This window comes from Mercenaria mercenaria, chromosome 11 (assembly GCF_021730395.1).
Source record: "Mercenaria mercenaria strain notata chromosome 11, MADL_Memer_1, whole genome shotgun sequence".
NCBI classification, from domain to species: Eukaryota; Metazoa; Mollusca; class Bivalvia; order Venerida; family Veneridae; genus Mercenaria; species Mercenaria mercenaria.
In genome coordinates, this window is record NC_069371.1 from 18,552,082 (window position 1) to 18,562,207 (window position 10,126).

Consider the following 10,126-nt stretch of genomic DNA (forward strand, 5'->3'; position numbering starts at 1 on the left):
TCTTAAAATTGTGTTCCTATTAATCAAATTTTTAAGTTATATGCAAAATTATGTGTAATGTAATGTTTGTTATAACTAAAAATAAAAAGAAGATGCTCAAAGACCTTCAAATCACGCTTTTAGTGCTGTTGTTGTTATGTGCGCCCCCCTTACAGAAGAAAAAGGCCTGCTGTGTACTCTTGCTGTGTACATACAGCGTATATGATGCGTACATGATGTGTACTGAAATCAAGGGCTTTAAATAGTACGCAGGATATACACCGCACATACACCGATAGTATGTTTGTAGTACACTTTTGACATGCAAATGAGCTCTGCCGTGTACTACTTGCTGCGTACATGCTGTGGACTACATAGTACACAGGATGTACGCTGGAGGAATTTAGTATGCGGGAAATAGTAGGGCTGTCATTGATTGGGTCTTAGGCGTATCGACGATACCGATATATCAGAAGACAAATATCGACGATACATCAATATATTGATTATTAAGTTAGATTAACGACCTATTTGTTCATATGCATACAATATACCTTCCTGTAAATGCTATTTTAAGTTTTATTGCCTACTTTCCATATTTCTGTTTGATTGTGTTGTATTTGTATTTATGAAATAAAAGAAATACATAAAAATTAATAACATCTTTCATTTTTATTTTGCCTTCACTCCTTTTTTGCATTTATCCAAATTTACATCTTTTTGAACTTTAGTTGTTTTTTAGGGTCTGAGTGTTTATTTGGGTAGTTTTTTTCTCTCTGTAAAATATCGATTTTTGAAAATGGGAATCGATAATCGATCGTCAAAAAAATATCGTTGATACATCGATATCGTTTCTATCGATGACAGTCCTAGGAAATAGTACGCAGCATGTACGCGGCACATACACGTTTCCCATGCAAATGAGCCTGCGGTGTACTACCCCTGCAGCGTACATGCTGTGTACACCTGCGGCATACATGCTGTGTACTTCTGCGGCGTACATGCTGTGTACTCCTGTGGCGTACATGCTGTGTACTCCTGGCCCGAGTCCTGCGGCGCACATGCTGTGTACTCCTGCTGCATACATGCTGTGTACTCTTGTGGCGAAACTGCAGTGATAATGTAAATTCCTTACCCCACCAACTTTTGTATGCAATGCTGATCATTTGGACAGAAAAAAACAGAAAAGATAAGTGACATGCATCAATAAGTATTTACCCTTACCAAAATAATGTAGATTGGTGTTATCAAATAAATTAGTATGCTTTTCTTCATCCACTTTTCAATGAAATAAATCAATTTTTGTAGATGTAATTTGGTAAACATTTGAAGAAAATGGCGTAACTTCATCAAGGGGAAACAACTTTAATGCAACTAAATATAAGTGTTATGATTTATTATAGACGATGTGTGCGTAGTATGTATTTATTTTGATTAAAATCCATCTGAGAACAATCTAGGACTGGAATTATATAAGCATTTATACACTTTTACGTCCGTAAAAAGTAAATCTAGCGCACCAAAAAATTTTGGATTGATTTTTTCCAATGGGGTGAGCGCAATTAGCCAAAAACATTCTGAAAATATACGAGCGGCAAATCCAATGAACAACTTTTTAATTTGGTGAGGCCTTAATGAGTTAACATTATGAGCATTAAAGCCTTTATAAAACATGACAGAATGGTGTTTTGCTTAAGAGTATTCAAATAACTGTAACTTGGGCATTTCTGACAAACCTTTTTGGCATTATTGTTTATTTGTTTATAAACTGTCTATAAAGATTTGTTTTGTAGAAACGACTAAACCGAGGGTAGGTTCACAGTTCCTTTAATAATACTTGCTAAGCTAATACATTGTAGAACACTTAAGAGGCCATAACGTACATCGTAGAATCAAAGTTAAACGTGTAGAATGATAATCACGTCCTGAAATACATATACGTAAGCCTCATAAATATACATGTATAATAATAAACACAATATAGCATATTCATTTAAACATCTTATTACATGCTTTAATCAATGGATCTAGTGGCCATTATAAATTGCACTATAAATAGAACATATAAACAGAAAATAGAACAATACAATACGGAACACAATACAAAGTAAATAATACACATTATACATGAAACTTACCATTTATGGAATGAACGTCATGTCTACACTTTCACTCATTCTCTCTGACTGGTGCTGGTTACTTAGAAAAACAGCCAAGCAGCGGTTACCACATAATACCCAGGTTACTGCAAACAATGGTGAAACAGTGTAAAAGATATGAATGCTCTGTGACAGTCATGAAAGTTATAGTTAATTAAAGAATAATGCTGCTATCTTGAACTTTAGCAATTCTTACTCAAAATTCCAGATTTCTAAAGTAAAGCAAATGCATGTTTTACAAAGTCAAATACATAATAATTTACTGCAAGTATAGACCATGCAATTGCAAAACAAATGCAAATGATACTAACCATAATTTATTCCAATAAGGACCTTAAAACTTAATTTAAAAACAACGAGCACAAAACTTTGCAACCCCTTTCCATGATTTCAACAAGCCTTCTGTGCAAAATAACTGAAAAACGCCACCTATAGCGGGAATTATTCCAAGTAAGGTAACTCTAATGGATAAAAACAGAAATATTTGGTCAAAGGGAAGGAACTCTATCAAAACATGGTCAGAGACCACTAAATCATACAATATGAACAAGTAAGGTTAAAGATACCAAATTTTCAACCGGTTACATATTTCCCTGGCCTGAGAAATGACGTCCCGTCATTATAAAGTCAAACTATTCTCAACATATACCAAACAGTCAATATCTGTCAGTTGTCAAAAAATGCTTATGTCAGCATTTTAAATTACAGCTACCATACTATTAACTGCAATAAAATATCTACATACGAGATATATTCAACTTCTACATTTGAATAACATATCCACTACATATCTACATATAAGATATACTTCTACCTTGTTTCAATGCGTAACTTACGTGTCCTTACCTTATCATTGTTGATTGTCTCCCCTTACTTTGAAATTGTGTCCTCACAATAACAATTACAAAGCATTAATATCGTTCCTTTTAGGCTTAATGTTCAATATTTGTTAAAAACAATTGTATATAGCAATCTGATAAAAATAATAATAAAATTCATACATGAGTGACATTATCAGAATAAGCAAATATTTACAATGTCAACAAAAGTGTTACAGCAATAATACACTTTACTGAAAAATACTGTTGACTAATCTCCTGGCCATTTCACTATCTAATGTGTCCAAACTCCTGACTCCATTACCTGTCTCAGGGCTTGAAATCTTGGATCCTGTGGTCTAGGTACAACACTATATAACTGGTAGTCCTCCAAATGTTTAGGAAGCTTTCTGTCTCTTGCTACACGTCTTGGTTTAGGTTGAGGTCTAGGCGACTCTTTAGGTGGTGTTTCCCTTTGTTCTGCTGCAATAGGAGTTGTTTGTGTTTGGATGTCTTTCTCCTGTCTCTCTTCATCATCTACATCACTGCCTTGTGTCTTGGTATTTTCTGTTTCTCTATTTGTTGTTGTTTCAGTGACTTCTGTATCTGTATCTTCTGATTCTGGGACAGTCACTTCCTCTGTTTCATCTATATTGACACTCACTAATTCTTCTGTTTCATCTGTTCCTGTATCATCTGTTCTGACGATCAATGTTTTTTTTTTTCTGAAACCTCTGCACCTTCAGGTGATTTAACTTCCTTCTTCTTTCCATCATCCTTAGGCCTAGTATCCTTATCTGAAATTAAATCAATTGGCATATCAATACTCACCTTCTTATTTTCTGTTCTTTCCTTTAGAACTTTGTCCTTGACTACTACAGGATTATGGGCGTCCCCTGATCTTGTGAATACTACAAGATCACCTGTGTCATCATCAGACTCAGACTCTTCTTCAATTTCCGTGACGTCACATCTATCAATACCATTCTCTTCTTTCACATTGGATGCATCCTCCTTTTCCACAACATCTACTTCTTGATTTTCCCCATTTATATTATCCTGATGTTGTAACAGGTATAAATGGTTTCTGTGCAAGGTTTTCACTCTACCAGATACATCAGACTTAACCTTGTAGACTGGAATGTTGTCTTTTACTTGTTCAATTACGGAGTTCACATCTTCTTCAAATTTGTCAGCAATCTTGTGTTTACCCTCAAATGATAACACTTTAACCAAGACCTTATCACCAACTTCTATTCTTGCAGCTTTTGCCTTAGTGTCATAATATTTCTTTTGTTTCTTCTTTGCTTTTGACACATACTCATCAACGATTCTCCTAGTTTTTAACATTTTTTCCTTGAGATCCATAATGTATTCTTTTGTACCTTTGTTTACAAGACTATCATTTGCTTGTTCAAAAAGTGTATCTATAGGAAGTCGGGGTTTTCGACCAAACATGATTTCAAATGGTGCAACTCGTGTAGATTCATGAGGAGTACAGTTATAGCAATAGACAAGATGATTCACATATTTCTTCCAGTCTGCCTTTTGTGAATTTTCAAGAGTTCCTAGCATGTGCAATAATGTTCTATTGAATCTTTCTGGTCCTGAATTGCCTTGCGGATGATAAATTGAAGTATGACTCTTCTGAATATTAGTAAGTTTACATAACTCCTTGATGATTTCGCTTTCAAAATTTGCTCCTTGATCTGAGTGAAGTCTTGTTGGTGAACCATAATGAACAATAAAATTGTTGTAGAAAGACTCAGCAGTTGTCTTAGCAGTTTGATTTTTTGTGGGCACAGCCATGGCAAATTTAGTGAAATGGTCTGTGATTACTAAGATATTTGCTATGCCTCCTTTGGCTGGTTCAAGTGTCAAGAAATCTAAACAGACTAACTCAAGAGGGTAAGTCGTGTTTACATTTATGAGTGGAGCTCTACTATGTACTGAGCTTTTTCTCCTCAAGCACCTGTCACATTTGGAAATCCATTGGTCTACGTCAACTGACATCCCTGGCCAATAAAATCTTTCTCGTAACAATCTCATTGTCCTTTCCTTACCTGGATGACCAACGTCGTTATGCAGACCTCTTAATACTTGATCTCTGTAACATTTGGAAGTATCAGTTGTTCTATTATTTCCTGATTTTCATGTAGTTTTCTAAATAAAATCCCTCTCTTCATTATGAAATTCTTGAATTGTCTTTTCATGATGTTATCTTCTTTACTAAAGTCCTGTACAGGCATTGCTTGATCGATTGTTGCTATTCTCCATCTATCTATTAGTCTATCTTGTCTTTGTGCCCTCCTTATTTCTCTCATCTCTATCTGTGCGAGGGGCTGTCCAGGATCTTCTGTTGCATCTAGTATGTTTATGCTAAATGTTGGTAAAATTTCAATGACAGGCGGTGATATGGTATGACATATGGCATTAACTGTGCTTTTATCAATCTTTGTTGTTTCTAATTCATTGATTAATCTGTCATGTGGATAGCGACTGAGTGCATCAGCATCAATATTATTTCGACCACTTCGGTAAGTGATGTCGAACGAAAAGTTTCCCAATGCGGAAACCCATCGTTGCCCAGTCGCATCCAATTTAGCAGAAGTTAATATGTATGTCAATGGGTTGTTATCAGTTAATAAACTGAAAAATGACTGTTCATGAGATAGTCTGAAAATTTTTCAGTAACAGCCCATTTAAGTGCAAGGAACTCCAATTTGAATGCGGAGTAATTCTGTTCAGATTTACTAAGTGAACGACTTGCATAAGAAATAACACGCCTGTGACCATTCTGTTCTTGATAAAGTACTGCTCCCAATGCTTTGGTGCTAGCGTCCGTGTGAAGTTCGAAAGGAAGATCAAAATTCGGGTATGCTAATATAGGCGGGGATGACAAGATAACCTTCAGCTTGTCGAAAACATCCTGTTCTTCTTGTGTCCATTTCCATTCCTTTTGATTCTTCTTTGGGCCTCTTTTGGAAGTTGTTGGTGGTAGCAGGTCATTTAACGGCCTAGTGATTTTGCTAAAATCCTTTATAAAACGTCTGTAGTATCCTGCAAAAGCAAGAAAGCTTCGAAGTTGATCTGCGTTTTAAAGGTGTAGGCCAGTTACGTATTCGTTCAATCTTAGATGGGTCAGTTTCAATTCCTTCACTGCTTACAACATGTCCTAGGAATGATACCTTTTTTTGAAAAAAGGAACATTTTTCTGCTGCCAACTTAAGGTTGAATTCTTTTAATCTAGTAAATACCTTGTCAATGTTTTCTAAGTGTTCTTCAAAGGTTTTGCTGAATATTATCAAATCATCCAAGTATATAAACACATATGTTCATGTTTAGTTCTCCGAGACATTCTTCCATTAAGCGCTGATAGCTAGCTGGTGCGTTCGTAAGACCAAATGGGAGTTTATTAAATTCCCAGAAACCCAACGCTCCTACTGTAAATCCTGTCCTTGGTTTATGTTCTTCTTCTATCTCCATCTGATGGTATCCAGATTTCATGTCTATGGTGCTAAAATATTGGGCACCGTTTAAAACAATCAAATACTTCCTCGATTCTTGGTAAGGCGTAAGAGTCTCGTACCGTTTTGAATTAAGAATTCTATAATCGATGCACATTCGAAGTTTGCCGTTTTTCTTTCGTACAAGAACAACCGGTGAAGCATACGGTGACTTTGATGGCCTGATTATATCACATGACAGTAACTGCTCTAAGTGTTGCCTTACTTCTTCTACCATATTTGGATGTATCCTTCTATGTCTCATCTTAAAGGGTATTTCATCTGTTAAGTCTATTCTGTGTTTTACTTTGTCACATTGCCCAATGTCTGTGTCACCTGTAGAAAATATGTCCTTATGTTTTAAAAGCAGTTGTTTTAACTGTTGTTTCTGTTCTGTATCTAAAATGTTGTCCTCATCTAAATTAAGTTCATTTACTACTTGTTCTCTCTTTCTGTCCAAATCAATTTCTTCATGTCTTTTGATTACATCTTCTGTAAGATTCGCGGGCTGTAATTCCGCAAGTATGGATCTTGGTGAAATTGTAACCGTAGATGTGGTGATATTTGACAAGGTAACAATGAACTCACTGTTATTGTTGTTGTAATCATAATCAACAATGGCAGGTGTCACATCAATAAAAGATGGAATAGCAGAGTCTTCTGTTTCTTGGATAATAGCATTAGTCCTTTGATAATTCATTTTTTTATCAGCATATGCCCTAACATTTTTTGTTTCATTTGGTTTTAACAATATCTTATCTGGCATGGCGCTTCGAACTATGGCCAATCTATCTTTGTTCCTTTTTAAAGTTTTGTCTCTAACAACCATTGCTCTAAAAACTAAGAAACCATGGTGTATGCAGTTTTGCTTTCTGTAGAAAATTGTGAACCATATAAATCCTTACAGTCTTGAAGTAAAGTCTGCAGAATATTGGTTCCTAATATCACTGGAGTTTTGCTTGAATACTTAGTATCTGGTGACACCAAAAATATACACTGTTGGGGCTTAGCATTATCTAAACCAGTATCAATACTCAATTCTACCTCTATACAACCTAAATAAGGAAGCTGCTGTCCATCAGCACATTCAATATTCAATACACCAGTAAGGGGTTCTAACTCTACGTCAGACAAATTGTTCTTTGTAAAATGACTCAGAGATCAAACTAACACATGATCCTGTATCTAGTAATGCAGAGACACCAATTCTATTTACACTAATGTTAACTTCATTAACATCACCTACTAATTTGGGATCTTTAGTACTGTCGGACGTGCTCGGGTTCGATCCCGCAACGGGAGCACAAACTAGTTTGGGCAGTTATATTGGTAATGTCCCCTTTTATTACATCTGTAACAGGTTGGCGAAAATGTAGTGTTTGCTGTCGGTCTACTGTGGTGTGGTCACCTCTTCCACCTCTATTACCTCGATTGTTGTACCCTCTGTTGTTGTATCTTGTAAATCCTCTATTGCTTCCATTCCACCTTGTTCCTCGACTGTTATAAGGTCTGTACTGTGCACCCCTTTCTAAAAAAGTTTCTTCATTGTTGTTCTTCTGTTCTTCTAATTTATGTACTCTTTCATTTAATTTTTTCAATAATCTTTGACCTCGGTCATATCATTCTTTTCTGGTTGTATCACTGCAGGTTTGCATGGTTTCTTCTTTTCATCACCTTCATCCTTCGTATCTGCCTCTATCTTTCTAATTTCTATCTTAAATCTGTCATAATCAAGAATGGTTTCATATTTGTAAGCAGCTGATGTTTAATCTCCTTCCTTAAACCTTGATACAAAACTCCTTTTAAAATATTGCTATCTGTTTTATTTATTCCTTTTAGTAACACTGCTTTGTCAAAATAATTTTCTAATCTGGATGCAAAAACTGGTGACCGACTCTTGTTGTTGTTGTGTACAGTTATAAAATTTTCTCATAATAGATTCAGTTGTTTCAATGTTTCCGTATGTGCTGTCTAGTTTGTCCAAAAATCTGGTGTACTGTCGCATCTATTCCTAGCCTTCTAATAATTTCAGCTACTTCGCCTTTCACTGACCTTCTTATCCCATGCAATATTTGTTCTTGTGTAAAAACGCCATCCGCCAACAATGCCTCCACTTCAAATTTAAAACATTCCCAAGTAACATCTCCTTTACCACTATCTCCCCCAAAAGTAGAAATCTTTGGAAAATGGTAAGATGCGGTTTTAATATATGTGTCATGCCCACTGGCTGTGGCTCCACCTGTAGCTCCCATCTCATGTGTCGGCTCTGTTGTACTAGTTTCAGTGGTAGTCTTTATATCTACCTCAGTCCCCAATGTTTTTGACTTTAAAGTACCATATTTCTTCATAAAACTTATCAGATCCTCTGGTGTTTCTATTGTTGGTTTGACATGTAAGCTATGAAAGGCTTTCAATAACTTTTCATCTTCCTCAGATATGCCAGATATACCTGTAGCACCAGCTTCTTCCTTTATTTCAGAAGTACCGTCTTCCTTTGTTCCCATTATTAAAATATATGTTTTCAATTCTACTTCACTAAAGGTATGATGGTAAGTTTACTAATGTACTAATACAACTAGACTAATACAAAACACAAACACATTTAATAAAAATCTGTTAAATATATGTTGTAAAAAATTTTCATAAACCTTTGCACCAACCCTTTTTCACACCTAGATCACTAAGTGTATAAATATATATGCCACTTATGTTTTTAATTGGCACTAATGAGTTTAACTATCAGGTCACTGGTATAAGATCACAAAAGTGAAATACAAACTCTTTTCTACACTATATTCAGGGTTTAAATACTCCTGTATAGCCTCTTTAATGTATAGTATAGTCTCTTTAATAAATAAATATAGACCAACTTTGTATACCTGTCACTATAATATAACCATTTATATCGGTAGGTTATTTAATGATTCAAGTACAAATTACTATCTTAACACTCCTCCATCAACTATGTACTAATTATAGTCAGGTATATAGGTCACTTGAGCAATAGCTCTATATAAATCCCTTTTCACACAACAGTCTAAAGTCTAAAATACTATAATGACTTTACTATAAAAAATTTAAGTGAACATCATGTTATTACACATGTGACACTATTGCACTGTGTGTCAATACACCAACTAGTCAAGGTCAATCCTTTATATAATTATATAATCTTTAATTGAATTAACTTTTCTCAAAAGTTACTTCACTATTGCACTAATTCAACTGCAATACTAAGTTATCTATTGCATACAATGTTGCAAAGTGCACACCTTTCACAAACAAAGTATTTGTTCAAATAGTTGTCACAACAAAAGGCTATTGACAATTCATAAAGATTTATTTGAACTGGGTCTGTTCTATGTACTCCACCCTCTCAATAAATGTTTAATTGCACAATGTTTCCATAGCAACCAATAAGTATAGAACAATTTATGCTCTTAAAATCAATGTTAAATAATGTACAGTACCATAGTACCACTACACAAGAATTTATTTTTAATTTATTTCAAGTCTTCACTAAATTCTTCACACCTTTTCACTAAAACTTCACACAAGTTATTCTAACTTATTTATTACTTCACCTATCGTTTCACACAAATTCACTTAAATAATCTTCACGCAAGACTTCGCTAATGTTCTTGAACAAAAGTTATTTAAATAG

The 10,126-nt window shown here is 34.9% G+C and overlaps 1 long non-coding RNA gene across 2 annotated transcripts; it reads right to left on the reverse strand.

Moving 5' to 3' along the window:
- Nucleotides 1–1,790: 1,790 nt before the first annotated feature.
- On the reverse strand, nucleotides 1,791–3,257 carry LOC128547047 (uncharacterized). Of its 2 annotated transcripts, none has more exons than XR_008366283.1 (3): nucleotides 2,985–3,257; nucleotides 2,118–2,224; nucleotides 1,791–1,904 (listed from the first exon to the last, which is right to left on the reverse strand). It is a non-coding gene; the product is annotated as an uncharacterized LOC128547047 (long non-coding RNA). The 2 variants fall into 2 exon arrangements; XR_008366282.1 differs by lacking the exon at nucleotides 2,985–3,257 and adding an exon at nucleotides 2,450–2,524.
- Nucleotides 3,258–10,126: the final 6,869 nt, after the last annotated feature.